This window comes from Salmo trutta, chromosome 20 (genome assembly GCF_901001165.1).
Source record: "Salmo trutta chromosome 20, fSalTru1.1, whole genome shotgun sequence".
NCBI classification, from domain to species: Eukaryota; Metazoa; Chordata; class Actinopteri; order Salmoniformes; family Salmonidae; genus Salmo; species Salmo trutta.
The window spans coordinates 33,083,791-33,101,007 of NC_042976.1; the positions used below are offsets into that span (position 1 = coordinate 33,083,791).

The window sequence follows — 17,217 nt, forward strand, 5'->3', positions numbered from 1 at the left end:
GATAATAAACGAGTTCATTGCATCCGCCGTGGAGCCCCGTTTCATAATATGACCATATTTCCCAGCTGCTTGCTGTCGTTTTGAAGTAATTGCGAAAAACAGGCCTTATTTTGGTGCATTTTTCACCCTGCCAGCTCCTATTAGTTCTATTGAGCACTGTGGCACCAACTCACCTTCCGAACGTTCTATTCCCAGTTTATTGTTCAACGTCACAATGCCTGCTTCGCTATTGTTGGCAATGGTGCTCACGTCGTTATATTTTTTTATTTATTTCACCTTTATTTAACCAGGTAGGCTAGTTGAGAACAAGTTCTCATTTGCAACTGCGACCTGGCCAAGATAAAGCATAGCAATTCGACACATACAACAACGCAGAGTTACACATGGAATAAACAAAACATACAGTCAATAATACAGTAGAACAAAAGAAAACAAAAAGTCTATATACAGTGAGTGCAAATGAGGTAAGTTAAGGCAATAAATAGGCCATGGTGGCGAAGTAATTACAATATAGCAATTAAACACTGGAACGGTAGATGTGCAGAAGATGAATGTGCAAGTAGAGATACTGGGTTGCAAAGGAGCAATAAAATAAATAAATACAGTATGGGGATGAGGTAGGTAGATAGATGGGCTGTTTACAGATGGGCTATGTACAGGTGCAGTGATCTGTGAGCTGCTCTGACAGCTGGTGCTTAAAGCTAGTACGGGAGATATGAGTCTCCAGCTTCAGAGATTTTTGCAGTTCGTTCCAGTCATTGGCAGCAGAGAACTGGAAGGAAAGACGACCAAAGGAGGAATTGTTTTTGGGGGTGACCAGTGAGATATACCTGCTGGAGCGTGTGCTACGGGTGGGTGCTGCTATGGTGACCAGTGAGCTGAGATAAGGTGGGGCTTTACCTAGCAGAGACTTGTAGATATCCTGTTGCCAGTGGGTTTGCCGACGAGTATGAAGCGAGGGCCAACCAACGAGAGCGTACAGGTCGCAATGGTGTGTAGTGTATGGGGCTTTGGTGACAAAACGGATGGCACTGTGATAGACTGCATCCAGTTTGTTGAGTAGAGTGTTGGAGGCTATATTATAGATGAATCACCGAAGTCGAGGATCGGTAGGATGGTCAGTTTTACGAGGGTATGTTTGGCAGCATGAGTGAAGGATGCTTTGTTGCGATATAGGAGGCCAATTCTAGATTTAATTTTGGATAGGAGATGCTTAATGTGAGTCTGGAAGGAGAGTTTACAGTCTAACCAGACACCCAGGTATTTGTAATTGTCCACGTTTTCTAAGTCAGAGCCATCCAGAGTAGTGATGCTGGACGGGCGAGCAGGTGCGGGCAGTGATTGATTGAATAGCATGTATTTAGTTTTACTTGCGTTTAAGAGCAGTTGGAGGCCACTGAAGGAGAGTTGTATGGCAATGAATCTCGTCTGGAGGTTAGTTAACACAGTGTCCAAAGAGGGGCCAGAAGTGTACAGAATAGAGATGGATCAGAGAATCACCAGCAGCAAGAGCAACATCATTGATGTATACAGAGAAGAGAGTCGGCCTGAGAATTGAACCCTGTGGCACACCCATAGAGACTGCCAGAGACAACAGGCCCTCCGATTTGACACACTGAACTCTATCAGAGAAGTAGTTGGTAAACCAGGCGAGGCAATCATTTGAGAAACCAAGGCTGTCGAGTCTGCCAATAAGAATGTGGTGATTGACAGAGTCGAAAGCCTTGGCCAGGTAGATGAATACGGCTGCACAGTAATGTCTCTTATTGATGGAGGTTATGATGTCGTTTAGGACCTTGAGCGTGGCTGAGGTGCACCCATGACCAGCTCTGAAACCAGACTGCATAGCGGAGAAGGTACGGTGGGATTCGAAATGGTCGGTAATCTGTTTGTTAACTTGGCTTTCGAAGACCTTAGAAAGACAGGGTAGGATAGGTCTGTAGCAGTTTGGGTCTAGAGTGTCACCCCCTTTGAAGAGGGGGATGACCGCGGCAGCTTTCCAATCTATGGGAATCTCAGACGATATGAAAGAGAGGTTGAACAGGCTAGTAATAGAGGTTGCAGATAATTTTAGAAAGAGAGGGTCCAGATTGTCTAGCCCGGCTGATTTGTAGGGGTCCAGATTTTGCAGCTCTTTCAGAACATTAGCTATCTGGATTTGGGTGAAGGAGAAATGGTGGGGGCATTGGCGGGTTGCTGTGGAGGGTGCCGGGCAGTTGACCGGGGTAGGGGTAGCCAGGTGGAAAGTATGGCCAGCTGTAGAGAAATGCTTATTGAAATTCTCAATTATAGTGGATTTATCGGTGGTAACAGTGTTTCCTAGCCTCAGAGCAGTGGGCAGCTGGGAGCAGGTGCTCTTATTCTCCATGGACTTTACAGTGTCCCAGAACTTTTTTGAGTTAGTACTACAGGATGCACATTTCTGTTTGAAAAAGCTAGCCTTAGCTTTTCTAACTGTCTGTGTATATTTGTTCCTAACTTCCCTGAAAAGTTGCATATCACAGGGGCAATTCGATGCTAATGCAGAACGCCACAGGATGTTTTTGTGCTGGTCAAGGACAGACAGGTCTGGAGTGAACCAAGGACTATATCTATTCCTAGTTCAACATTTTTTGAGTGGGGCATGCTTATTTAAGATGGTGAGGAAGGCACTTTTAAAGAATAGCCAGGCATCATCTACTGACGGGACGAGGTCAATGTCATTCCAGGATACCCCGGCCAGGTCGATTAGAAAGGCCTGCTCGCAAAAGTGTTTTAGGGAGCGTTTGACAGTGATGAGGGGTGGTCGTTTGGTCGCAGACCCATTACGGATGCAGGCAATGAGGCAGTGATCGCTGAGATCTTGATTGAAAACAGCAGAGGTGTATTTGGAGGGCGAGTTAGTTAGGATGACATCTATGAGGGTGCCCGTGTTTACGGATTTGGGGTTGTGCCTGGTAGGTTCATTGATAATTTGTGTGAGATTGAGGGCATCAAGCTAAGATTGTAGGATGGCCGGGGTGTTAAGCATGTCCCAGTTTAGGTCACCTAGTAGCACAAGCTCAGAAGATAGATGGGGGGCAATCAATTCACATATGGTATCGAGGGCACAGCTGGGGGCAGAGGGAGGTCTATAGCAAGCAGCAACAGTGAGAGACTTGTTTCTGGAAAGGTGAATTTCTAGAAGTAGAAGCTTGAATTGTTTGGGTACAGACTTGGATAGTAATTCAGAACTCTGCAGGCTATCTTTGCAGTAGATTGCAACACCGCCCCCTTTGGCAGTTCTATCTTGGCAGAAAATGTTATAGTTAGCGATGGAGATTTCAGGGTTTTTGGTGGATTTCCTAAGCCAGGATTCAGACACGGCTAAGACATCCGGGTTGGCAGAGTGTGCTAAAGCAGTGAGTAAAACAAACTTAGGGAGTAGGCTTCTAATGTTAACATGCATGAAACCAAGGCTTTTACGGTTACAGAAGTCAACAAATGAGAGCACCTGGGGAGTGGGAGTGGAGCCAGGCACTGCAGGACCTGGATTAACCTCCACATCACCAGAGGAACAGAGGAGAAGTAGGATAAGGGTACGGCTAAAGGGTATACGAACTGGCCGTCTAGCACGTTCGGAACAGAGAGTAAAGGGAGCAGGTTTCTGGGCACGATAGCATAGATTCAAGGCATAGTGTACAGACAAAGGTAAGGTAGGATGTGAGTTAATTGGAGGTAAATCTAGGCATTGAGTAATGATGAGAGAGATATAGTCTCTAGAGACGTTTAAACCAGGTGATGTCATCGCATATGTAGGAGGTGGAACAACATGGTTGGGGCATATTGAGCAGGGCTAGAGGCTCTACAGTGAAATAAGACAGTAATCACTAAACAGGACAGTAATGGACGAGGCATATTGATATTAGAGAGAGGCATGCGTAGCCAAGTGAACATATGGGTCCAGTGAGTGTTTGGGCTGACTGGGGACACGGCAATTCAGACAGTTAGCAGGCCGATGCTAACAAGCTAACAGTTTGTAGGCCGGGGCTAAACAAGCTAGCAGTTAGCAGACCGGGGCTGGCAAGCTAGCAGTTAGCAGACCGGGGCTAGCAGTTAGCAGATCGGGGCAGGCAAGCTAGCAGTTAGCAGACCGGGGCAAGCAAGCTAGCAGTTAACAGACTGGAGCTAGCAAGTTAGCCTTTGGGGGACATCGCGATGGGGGTAAGTCTGTTTTTGCCTCTTCGTGCGGTGACGTCGATAGACCAGTCGTGGAATTAGTAGGGTTCCAAGTAGCTCTAGGTAGCTAGTAGGCCGCTAGTAGTTAAAATGTAAACACAAAAACATTTGATTGGAACTCTGCGGTCTTCCCATTGTTTCCTATGGGGGAAATATAGGCATGTCTGTCTATTTCGCCAAATATCTCGCAATGTGTATATTTACATTTTTTTCAAGTCGGGCGCCATTTTAATCATGAGAATCTCTTCTTTCTAATTATGTAAGCCTAATTATGTAAGCCTGCTAGCTCAGTTGTCATCAAATGCTAGCTCTAATATACTTTTTGCCCTTGGAACGCTGAGCGCCCCCCATTGTTTTCCTATGGAGAGGCATGCTGGTCTATTTCGCCAAATATCTCAGTGTATATTTAGATTTTTTCAAGTCGGGCACCATTTTAATCAGGAGAATCTACTCTGTAATTATGTAAATTTGGGCAGCGATCGCTAGACCAGAAATAGTCCATTTAAATGTTTTCCCTACTTTCTCATTACGCAGACATAAGCACAGTTGACACCATCGAGGTGTGAATGTTTACTTTCTACACAAGTTGTTTTTTTCCAGTTTTGTCCAACGAATAGATTTTAGTGGTAAAATAAAAAGGGATAAATTATTTTGTGCCATTTAGGCAAAATGGAATTCTAAGCACCACTCCAATCAAAACAGGCTCTGTGAACGTTCGATCCCATTAATTTGCTATGGGCTCGCGCTAGTGTTCCAGTTTAGTCAACGTTCTTAAGCCATTTTTCAGCCTTGGGTGAATTTTGATTCGTTCTATTGTCCAGCCTATAGATAGCCAGAGCAAATTTACAATAGCACCCAGATGTCCATTGAGAAAGCACAACGACTGCACCATTTAACCTGTCTGGGCTAGGGGGCAGTATTTTCACGGCCGGATGAAAAACGTACCCAATTTAAACAGGTTACTACTCTGGCCCAGAAACTAGAATATGCATATTATTAGTAGATTTGAATAGAAAACACTCTGAAGTTTCTAAAACTGTTTGAATGGTGTCTGTGAGTATTTTTATTTATTTATTTTTATTTATTTTATTTAACCTTTATTTAACCAGGAAGGGCTCATTGAGATTTAAAATCTCATTTTCAAGAGCGTCCTGGCCAAGATAGGCAGCGCCAAGTCATTACAAAAATTACAGACAAACAACATGAAAAACTACAAGTAATCTAGTAAAAACCATAGAATTAACAAAGAATATAACAAAATCAAAAACAGCAAATTAAAAACATTGACAGGTCAGGGAATCAGTCTCCAGATCATTCATCCGTGATTTAAAAATACCAATCAGGACAAGTTCATCCAGTTTAAAAGTATTTTGTAAGGCATTCCAAGACGATGGCGCAGAGTACATAAAAGCCCTTTTACCAGTATAACAGAACTCATATGGCAGGCAAAAACCTGAGAAAAATCCAAGCAGGAAGTGAAAAGTCTGAGAATTGTAGTTCTTCTTTTGATTCTCTATCGCAGCTACAGTGTCTGTGGGGTGACGTTGCACTTCCTAAGGCTTCCATTGGCTGTCTAAAGCCTTCAGAAAGTGGTTTGAGCATTTTCCTGTCACTGGGCAGATAATAGGAGCTCAGTTACTGAGTGGTCTGCCTGGCAACAAAGGGATTGGATATGCTCGGTCCCGCGAGCGCGCCCCTCCTTCTTTTTCTTCTTGAATGAATATGCTATTGTCCGGTTGGAATATTATCGCAATTCTACGTTAAAAATACCATAAAGATTGATTTTAAACAGCGTATGACATGCTTCTAAGTATGGTAATGGAACATTTTGACTTTTCGTCTCTCGTTCCGCGCTCGCGCGTTATGCCTTTGGATAAGTGATCTGTACGCACAAACAAAACTGAGGTATTTGTACATAAATATGGATTATTTCGAACAAAAACAACATTTCTTGTGGAAGTAGCAGTCCTGGGAGTGCATTCTGACGAAGATCAGCAAAGGTAAGAGAATATTTCTAATACTAATTCTGAGTTTAGGTTGCCCCGAACTTAGCGGGTGTCTGAATTTCTCCGTAAAGCTATTTTAAAATCTGACACAGCGGTTGCATCCGGGGTAGTCTATCTATAATTCTTAAAATAATTGTTATATATTTTGTCAACGTTTATGAGTATTTTTGTAAATTGATGTGCACATTCACTGGACGTTTTGGTGGGAATACATTTTCTGAACATCAAGCGCCAATGTAAAATGCTGTTTTTGGATATAAATATGAACTTTATCGAACAAAACATACATGTATTGTGTAACATAATGTCCTAGGAGTGTCATCTGATGAAGATCGTCAAAGGTTAGTGCTTCATTTAGCTGTGTTTTGGGTTTTATTGACATGTCCTTGCTTGGAAAATGGCTGTGTGATTATGTTTGTCTATGTACTCTCCTAACATAATTTAATGTTTTGCTTTCGCTGTAAAGCCTTTTTGAAATCGAACAATGTGGTTACATCAAGGAGAAGTGTATTTTTAAAATGGTGTAAAATAGTTGTATGTTTGAGAAAGTTGAATTGTGACATTTTGTTGTTTTTGAATTTTCTGCCCTGATATTTCACTGGCTAGCGTCCCACCTAGCCCATAGAAGTTAACTAAGCTAAGAATGACGAGAATAATCAAGTCAATAAACGTTGGGTTAGCCTATAGCTAATATACTGGCAAGTTTGATGTATAACTACTAACGTTAGGTAGGTAGCTAACATACCGGTACATACTGCTGTAATGATATGCTATGCGGTTCGTAAGGACAGAGTAGCTAACAAATTATCAGCCAACATAACGTGTAAGGTCATTTATTTGAAAAGCCATTATATTGAGTAGCAAGCTACCCCTTGGTCATTAGGGCAAATCTGGTCTGTGATAAGGGGGGGGGGGGGGGGGGGGTTCACACCTAGCTCGGCTATTAGACTATTCTTTAGTAAAGGTTGAATAGTCAATTCAGCTATTAGCCCCCCTCCCCAACTTGCAACAAATTGTTGTTGTTCCCTTTTTTTATTATTTTATTAACAACAAATCAATACAGGAAGTACATGTGGGAACACAAGTATATATAATTAATATACAAAGGACAATTGGGCTAGGGGGTACAATATTACATTACACAAGGACCTTAAGGGACATGCATACAATTATAATTCTAACAGCTTTTTTGTTAGTAGAGTGTTTAATTGTCTTAAAATATAGTTAGATTTATTTTTGTAAAGGTAAGAAAATGTGTGGTTTTGTTTGTAAATTTACATTTGTGAATATGAAATTTGGCCTAAAGAATAATGAAATGAATTACATGAAATAGTTTCATCTTATTTCTATCGTAGGTAAAGAATCCAAGCAGTACATCTCTCCACAATTGTAACAGCCGTCGTTGAAGAGAGAAGGGGACCAAGGCGCAGCGGCTACGTGAATACTCATACTTTAATTTATTTAATTAAAGTGAACACGAACACGAAAACAAAGAACGACAGACCGACAGTTTCACAGGCTAATAATAACAGCAGTGCAAAATACAACTACCCACAAAACCAGGTGAAAACAAGCTCCCTATATATGACTCAATCAGGAACAACGATGTACAGCTGTTCCTGATCGAGAGCCACACAGACCAACAAAGAAATATACAAACTAGAAAAACCTAGAATACTAAAACAAGAACATATACCAAAACCCCGGAACACATAAATAAAACACCCCTCTACATACACATAACCCCCGAACCACATAAAACAAATACCCCCTGCCACGTCCTGACGAAACTACAATAACAAATAACCCCTATTACTGGTCAGGCGTGACAACAATGGAGTAAAATCTTCATAAATGTGTTCAATTATAAATCTACTGATGTCTTGCCACATATTCCTTACATGAATACAATGCCAAAAAAGATGCAACACTGTTTCTGGGTGGTCATTATAAAAGGTACAATTAGAGTTTGTTTTCCTTACATTTCTTCATATAGTGGTTGGCAGGATAATATTTATGAACAATTTTAAAGGAAACTTCCTTCATTTTGTTAACAAGTAGGTATGTGTGTGGCAATATCCAAACTTTTTCCCAACAGATATGATCAATAAATCCGTTCCAATAAGGCATGACATAAGGTATAGATACAACATCCTGCTGAAACAAGGTACGTATCGCTCTGTTGTTGAATGGACCAAAAGAGAAACAAATCTTTCCTACTGATGAGTCAACAGGGTTAATGGAAGGTAGGCTCTGAGGGTCAGGTCTTGACACGTTCCTGAATAATAAAGCAACACCTGAGGGAAAGGCATCTAAAACAATTGCAAAATCTTTAGGTGTTACAGGGACCTGTGATAAGTGATAAGAATTCCTTATAACTAAGTAAAAAACCCTCTGCATTTACCAGTTGGCTCACCAATAGGATATTATTTACCAGTTGGCTCACCAATAGGATATTATTTACCCGTTGGCTCACCAATAGGATATTATTTACCAGTTGGCTCACCAATAGGATATTATTTACCAGTTGGCTCACCAATAGGATATTATTTACCAGTTGGCTCACCAATAGGATATTATTTACCAGTTGGCTCACAAATAGGATATTATTTACCAGTTGGCTCACCAATAGGATATTATTTACCAGTTGGCTCACCAATAGGATATTATTTACCAGTTGGCTCACCAATAGGATATTATTTACCAGTTGGCTAACCAATAGGATATTATTTACCAGTAGGCTCACCAATAGGATATTATTTACCTTTTGGCTCACCAATAGGATATTATTTACCAGTTGGCTCACCAATAGGATATTATTTACCAGTTGGCTCACCAATAAGATATTATTTACCAGTTGGCTCACCAATAGGATATTATTTACCAGTTGGCTCACCAATAGGATATTATTTACCAGTTGGCTCACCAATAGGATATTATTTCGGAACCAATATTCTAAAAACAAATAAGTGTTTTTATACAATATATCCCGATTATTCCATATATAATATTTGTGTAGAGAATAATTCTGCTTATAAATGAAGGACCATGACAAGAAAACCTGCCGATGAAAAGCAGAAAGTTTCACTGGAACTTTGTCAATATTATAATTGCAAACCAACATGAAGTTAAGGCCACCAAAAGTAGAGAAGACATGAGGAATAAAATTCCACATAGAAGTGGGTCTTCTTAGGAATTGTTTTATCCAACTGATCTTAAAAGTATTATTTAAGGTAGTAAAGTCCAGAAAATTCAGCCCACCATTCTCATAAGTGTTCATTACAACAGTTTTCCTAATGTAATGGGTACGGTTTCTCCACAGAAAGTTGAAAAGCATCTGGTCTATCTCCTTGCTTATTTTACCGTCAAGATATAAAGATGGAGCGCCAGGTCTCATTCCATTCCCTCTTCCACGCATCATCATTCTGTGCCGGGGTGGCTCGCTTGTGGGCGTGCTGGCAGGATGTGGCAGCATCTTCGGTTGTGCGTCAAGAATTCTGCATACAGTAGCACGTTTGTATGAAGGTGTGGTTATTCACAGGCAAATTGTTATATGCTATGGAGGTACATGTGTCTTTTTTGTCGAGAGCAAAACCTTTTTTATTTTCAATCAAAAATTATTGTTCTGAAAGCAACTTTTTTCCGACACAAAGGAAGTCATAGCGGACCCCTACGAAGGACTGTGTGATGATGGCATCTCAGGTAAGCAGCCCTGTGCATTCTTCCGTCCAACTTTTACATAGCTCTTACGATTCAGTGTCGGTTCATAACATTCTACTATATTACATACATACCGTAGAATGATAAATCATGCAATTATTATTCTCAAGCTAACCAAAAGCATTTAGCTTTCTCGCCAATTTCAGTTGAATTAATCTAACTTTCTTTCAAGGCACCTCATAAGCAGGCCATGTCCTATTTGTTTCATAGTCGATATATAATAATATTTCATAACGGTGTAACGGTTAGCTTTTTTTTACAGAAAAATGAAAGAACACAATGTCTGTGTGTCTGTCACGAAGAGTTAGGGAGTCTTTGCAGCGTGTAGATGGTGCAGGTATCATTGCATATTTCCCATCACCTAATGAACAACCACAATACCAGTCTGGTGTTTCTGTGCTGTATTGATGTATCCTGAAAATGACATCTGCTGCTTTAGTTATTGTTTTCATATCTACAAAAAATAAGCCATTTTCTTTACTTTCAGAGAGCCAGCTGATCAAGGGGTCGAAAATGTAGATATTGCCAGATGTTCACTGTCCGAGGAACAGGCCGTGGAAGCTGTATTGCTGGCAAAAGTGTCCATAACCAGAGGTAATTAACTTGTTCTGTGTTCTTTTTCTCTCTTCCTCTCTGCCTGTCTTGTTGTACATGGAACCTGTCTCACATGCATTAATTAAAAAACCCTTAAGATGTCAGCTGCTAATTTTCAGATTTACAACACATAAACACAGCCATTTTCACTGGACTATCTGTTGCTGCCAAGTCATGATTTCCCTGGGGGTTAGCCTTGCAATAACCAAGTGGTGAGACACATAGCCCTCTATATTTATATGTTTCAGGTACACTCCGATAGGTGTCTGCGTCACATACAGTATCTTCTATTGACATTATCTTCTATTGTTTGTCCTCATGTGTCTGTTTTTCAGCATAAAGTACTCTAGCCACTTAGTGTGGACACCAGGTGAGACCATACACACACAATAACAGTCTCTCTTCACTTCATCCCTCTCCCCTTCTCCCTAAATCCTCTAGGTTATATCAGCCGTTTTGGTGAACCCCTCACGCATCTGAACTGGCTGACACAGAGGACACAGCATGATCATAGGTGAGAGGTCACTTGCTTGGGTCAACAGGAAGTATTATTAAAGAGATGCTTTACATTGAAATACAGACAGAGATGTAGTAGTCCCAGAGTTAATGATCCAAGGTCAGTTTTGCATTTCACCTCCTGATTTAAGATGACTGACCGTGTTAGAATAAAAAAACAAGGCTTAATCATGCTCTCTCTCTTTATCCATCTGTCACTCGTCTGCAGGTATGTTTTGATGTGAGAGAGGAAGCCAGTCCCATCATCACCACCTCACCTGCTCTTAAGATAACCTTTGGCCCAACTGGGGGCCCAAGGCTGGTTAGGAGACACCACAATTGTGATGAACTGAGAGAATATTAGGGTAGGACTGTAATTCATGAATCATATGCTGTCTGCCGCTGTTCTTACCTCTTTCCCTTTCTGTCTTCTACACCTCTCTCCCCACCTCGTCTTTCTTCCTTGTTTTATAATGCACACCATATGTGCATTGAAGTACAGATTGAACTTGTATTTATTACAATTATGATAATTATAATGCATGTATTATGTATTTATAACACCTGGATAATTAACTTCTTTCAACAAAGCGTCTCACATTCTCCACTGGTTGAAATGAAGTATCTCATTGAAATACTATCCTGTGTCCTCAGATTAATGCAGATGAAGGGAGTCAGATATGCATAGTTTTTTTTCTGTAAATATGAATTACAAATCAATCATGTTTATAGTCTATTGCATAGTTACAATATGTAATCATTGATGTCCCAGGAGCAGGAGTGGTAAACACTGCTGAAGTGTATAATTTTCAGGACCCTGTCTTTCAAAGATAATTTGTAAAAATCCAAATAACTTCACAATGTCCGTACTGTGACATGCCTAAGACATCGCTACAGGGAGACAGGGCGGACAGCTGATCGTCCTCGCAGTGGCAGATCATGTGTAACAACACCTGCACAGGATCGGTACATCCGAACATCACACCTGCGGGACAGGTACAGGATGGCAACAACAACTGCCCGAGTTACACCAGGAACGCACAATCCCTCCATCAGTGCTCAGACTGTCCGCAATGGGCTGAAAGGCTGGACTGAGGGCTTGTAGGCCTGATGTAAGGCAGGTCCTCAACAGACATCACCGGCAACAACGCCGCCTATGGGCACAAACCCACCGTCACTGGACCAGACAGGACTGGCAAAGTGCTCTTCACTGACGAGTCGTGGTTTTGTCTCACCAGGGGTGATGGTCGGATTTGCGTTTATCGTCGAAGGAATGAGCGTTACCCCGAGGCCTGTACTCTAGAGCGGGATCGATTTGGAGGTGGAGGGTACGTCATGGTCTGGGCGGTGTATCACAGCATCATCGGGCTGAGCTTGTTGTCATTGCAGGCAGTATCAATGCTGTGCGTTACAGGGAAGACATCCTCCTCCCTCATGTGGTACCCTTCCTGCAGGCTCATCCTGACATGACCCTCCAGCATGACAATGCCACCAGCCATACTGCTCGTTCTGTGCGTGATTTCCTGCAAGACAGGAATGTCAGTGTTCTGCCATGGCCAGCGAAGAGCCCGGATCTCAATCCCATTGAGCACTTCTGGGACCTGTTTGATTGGAGGGTGAGGGCTAGGGCCATTCCCCCCAGAAATGTCCGGGAACTTGCAGGTGCCTTAGTGGAAGAGTGGGGTAACATCTCACAGCAAGAACTGTCAAATCTGGTGCAGTCCATGAGGAGGAGATGCACTGCAGTACTTAATGCAGCGAGTGGCCACACCGGATACTGACTGTTACTTTTGATTTTGACCCCCCTTTGTTCAGGGACACATTATTCCATTTCTATTAGTCACATGTCTGTGGAACTTGTTCAGTTAGTCTCAGTTGTTGAATCTTGTTATGTTGATACAAATATTTACACATGTTAAGTTTGCTGAAAATAAATGCAGTTGACAGTGAGAGGACATTTCTTTTTTTGCTGAGTTTACATGCAGACACAGCATCATTCAAATAATGAATGAGTTTGATATGACTGAAAAAGAATGTCTCAGAGATTCATACCTGAACCGCACCAAGGAAGAGTACATGATCAGTGAATATATTCAATGTACAGGCTACAATGTGGGAATCTCATGCACGGTAATAACTACAGTACATGTATATAGGACTTGCATCCTTGGCACAATAAAGTTATTATATTCTACTCTATCCATAGGCTTCATTAACCTCAATAGGGTAGGGGGCAGCATTCGGAATTTTGGATGAAAAGCGTGCCCAAAGTAAACTGCCTGCTACTCAGGCCCAGAAGCTAGGATATGCATAGAAAACACTCTAAAGTTTCCAAAACTGTTAAAATAATGTCTGTGAGTATAACAGAACTGATATGGCAGGCGAAAACCTGAGGAAACCCATCCAGGGAGTGCTTTTATTTTGAAATGCCTCTTTTTCCATTGAAAGCCTATCCACCATACAAAGACTTAGGACCCAGTTCACGATCTCTATGGCTTCCTCTACATGTGGCCAGTCTTTATGCATTGTTTCAGGCTTTTACTCTGAAAAATAAGGGAGAAACAGGACTTTCAATGAGAGGCCAGTGGAAATTTCCAGACATGAGTCCAGGGCGTGACCGGGAGTGCGCCTTTCTTGTTTCTCCTTTTCTATTGACAAAGCTTTTGTCCGGTTGAAATATGATTGATTATTTATGACAAAAACAACCTGAGGATTGATTTTAAACATCGTTTGACATGTTTCTACGAACCTTTATGGTACTCTTTTGATTATTCGTCTGTCTGTTGTGACCGCGCTTTGTTCCAATGGATTACTGAACAAAACGCACCAACAAAACTGAGGTTTTTGGACATAAAGAGGGACATTATCGATCAAAACATGTTATTGTGTAACATGGAGTCTTCGGAGTGCAACCATATGAAGATCATCAAAGGTAAGTGATTAATTTTATCGCTATTTCTGACTTCTGTTACTCGTCTACTTGGCTGGTTACTGTTTGTAATGATTTGTCTGCTGGGCGCTGTTCTCAGATAATCGCATGGTTTGCTTTCGCCGTAAAGTCTTTTTGAAATCTGACACGGTGGTTGGATTAACAAGAAGTTAATTTTTAAACCGATGTATAACACTTGTATGTTCCATGAATTGTTATAATGAGTATTTGTTTTTGAATTTGGCGCTCTGCAATTTCACTGAATGTTGGCCAGGTGGGACGCTAGCGTCCATAGGCATTCAGTTATTTTTATCCTCCACTACACAATAAGCAAGCAAATAGTTAGCTAGCCATGTTACTTCAGCTGCATTGCAAGGAAAGCTTACACAATTGTACATTCAATTTTCAGCAAATGCTTTAGCTAGTTTGATTCTTTACATCCACTGTTTCACAAGATGACAGCCTGGTTTGCTGGGTTTCTCAGGAGTCCCTACAACATTAAACAACACAAATGACAAATTCATTCTCCTGTCATAACACTAGCTAGCTAGCTGGCTAATGTTAGCTAGTCATAACTTGCTAAATATTGATTTTCGTAAATTAACTTTATAACAAAAATATGCACAAACGTTTGTCTACATTAACTAACATATTCCTCTCAATTGTACATGTTTTTGCTTGACTCGTTATGACGTTATAACTACTTACATTTGGTTCCACCGTAATGTTTTGTCAGCCATATTGTTGAAGAACGCCACCAGGGACGGATGGCTCGCATCAAAATTCGTCATTGGAACCACTCGATATGATTGGTCATATAAAAACCGTGGGACCCAAATGCATAATGAGTGCTCTAACTCCCTCTTGTGGTGGTCTGGAGCAATGAAACCGTGACGCTGGGTACCTCTAAGTCCCGCGGTGCAAGCTCGCAACTTTTAAAGGAGGAACCACTCCAAAATTAAGGAAATCTTTGACTATGTACACACTCAGTGAGCATAGCCTTACTGTTGAGAAAGGCCACCGAAAGCAGACCTGGCTCTCAAAATGAGGTGGAATCTGAGCTGCACTTCCTAACTTCCTGCCAAATGTATGACCATATTAGAGACACATATTTCCATCAGATTACACAGACCCACAAAGAATTCAAAAACAAATCACATTTTGATAAACTCCCAAATGTATTGGGTGAAATACTAGTGTGCAATCACAGCATCAATATTTGTGACCTGTTGTGACCAGTGATGAACAAACACCATTGTAAATACAACCTGTATTTATGTTTATTTATTTTCCCTTTCGTACTTTAACTATTTGCACATCATTACAACACTGTATGTGTACATAATATTTGGAACTTTTTGAAGTGTAATGTTTACTGTACATTTTTTTATTGTTTATTCCACTTTTATTTATTATTATTTCACTTGCTTTGGCATTGTAAACATACAACTGTCACTCAGAGAGACTGAGTGACAGTTTTAGGTGAGAATCTGAGGTTAGTAACAGGAAATTAGATATAAGCATCGAGAGGGTGACAAAGTTAAAAGGAAGTGTTTATGTTTGACGCTAGTCAAAGATGGCTCTAACAACAGATAATACACAACACATGTCCTCTGTCAATCTATCTGTTCACAGGCTCAATGGAACCAGCAATCATCCACACTGGTATGATTTCTTCAGTGCCTTCAGAAAGTATTGATACCCCTCGACTTATTACACATTTTGTTGTATTACAGGCTGAATTCAAAATTGATTAAATTGATTTGTTTTCTCACCCATCTACACACAATACCCCATGACAAAGTAAACATGCTTGAAAATATGGAGAGTGGTACTCAGTAATGTGTTGTATTGGATTTGCCACAAACATAACACAAACAAAAAGTGAACTGCTTTGTCACATTTTTTGCATTATTACTTTATTCTGTATTCTGTACAGGCTTCCTTTGTTTCACTCTGTCATTTAGGTTAGTATTGTGGAGTAACTACAATGTTGATCCATGCTCAGTTTTTTCCTATCACAGTCATTAAATTTTAACTTGTTTTAAAGTCACAGTTGGCCTCATGGTGAAATCCCTGCGGTGTAATTAATAACGTCACCATGCTCAAAGGGATATTCAATGTATTTTTTAAATTTTTACCCATCTACCAATAGCTGCCCTTCTTTACGAGGCACTGGAAAACCTCCTTGGTCTTTGTGGTTGAATTGGTTTGAAATTCACTGTTTGACTGAGGGACCTTACAGATAATTGTATGTGTAACGAGTGCGCTGAGAGTCGGGAAGCAAGTTCAGGGAGTGTGTTTTGTCACGCCCTGACCATAGAGAGCCCTTGTTTCTCTATGGTGTAGTAGGTCAGGGCATGACGAGGGGGTGTTCTAGTTTAACATTTCTATGTTGGTGTTTTGGTTTGGTTCCCAATTAGAGGCAGCTGGTAATCGTTGCCTCTAATTGGGGATCATATTTAAGTAGCTATTTTTCCCACCTGTGTTTGTGGGATATTGTTTTGTGTTTGTGCACCACGTCACGGTTCGTTTATTGATTTATTTGCTTTTGCTTAAAGTTTCAATTTGAAATAAAATATGTGGAACTATACACACGCTGCGCTTCGGTCCTGTCCTTTTGAAAAACGTGACAGAATATCCCACCAAACCAGGACCAAGCAGCGTGTTCACCAGGTAAAGGAGTTTTGGACGTGGGAAAAAGTGATGGGTGGATGCGAAACCCTTCCTTGACGGAAGGTAATAATAGAGGACAGCGACGAACGCCAGGGTTCACGGCCACAGAAAGCCCAAGGACAATCAAGATTTTTTTTGGGGGGGGGGGCAAAAGGGGTGGCCGGTCGAGCCGAGGAGAGTGCCAGAGCCCGAATGGCAAACTCTGGAGTAGCGTGTCGTCAGACCACGGCCACAGAAACCAAGATTTTTTTTTTTGCGGGGGGGGGGGGCACATGGAGCTGGCGGCTGAGCCGCGGGAAGAGCCAGAGACTGTCAGGGAGGCAATGGAGAAGTTGAGAGAGAGAGAGGTGAGAGAGATGTTGTGCAAGTGTGTTCTGCTCAACATCCGACCAGAGGATCCGGTTAGCAGTCTGGTGCAACCTGGGCCGGACCCACGCTTCTGGCCTCCAGTGCGCCTCCTCAGTCCGGTACGTCCTGTGTCTCCTCCTCGCACTCGCCCTGAAGTGCGTGTTCCCAGTCCGGTATGTCCACAAACACAGGTGATTGGATTAACAAGAAGTTAATCTTTAAACCGATATAACACTTGTATGTTTCATGAAT

The 17,217-nt window shown here is 41.5% G+C and overlaps 1 protein-coding gene across 14 annotated transcripts in view; it reads right to left on the reverse strand.

The window, feature by feature from the left end:
• LOC115155914 (peripheral plasma membrane protein CASK) overlaps positions 1-17,217 on the reverse strand; it is a 210,463-nt gene that overhangs the window by 57,071 nt on the left and 136,175 nt on the right. The window lies entirely within an intron of this gene.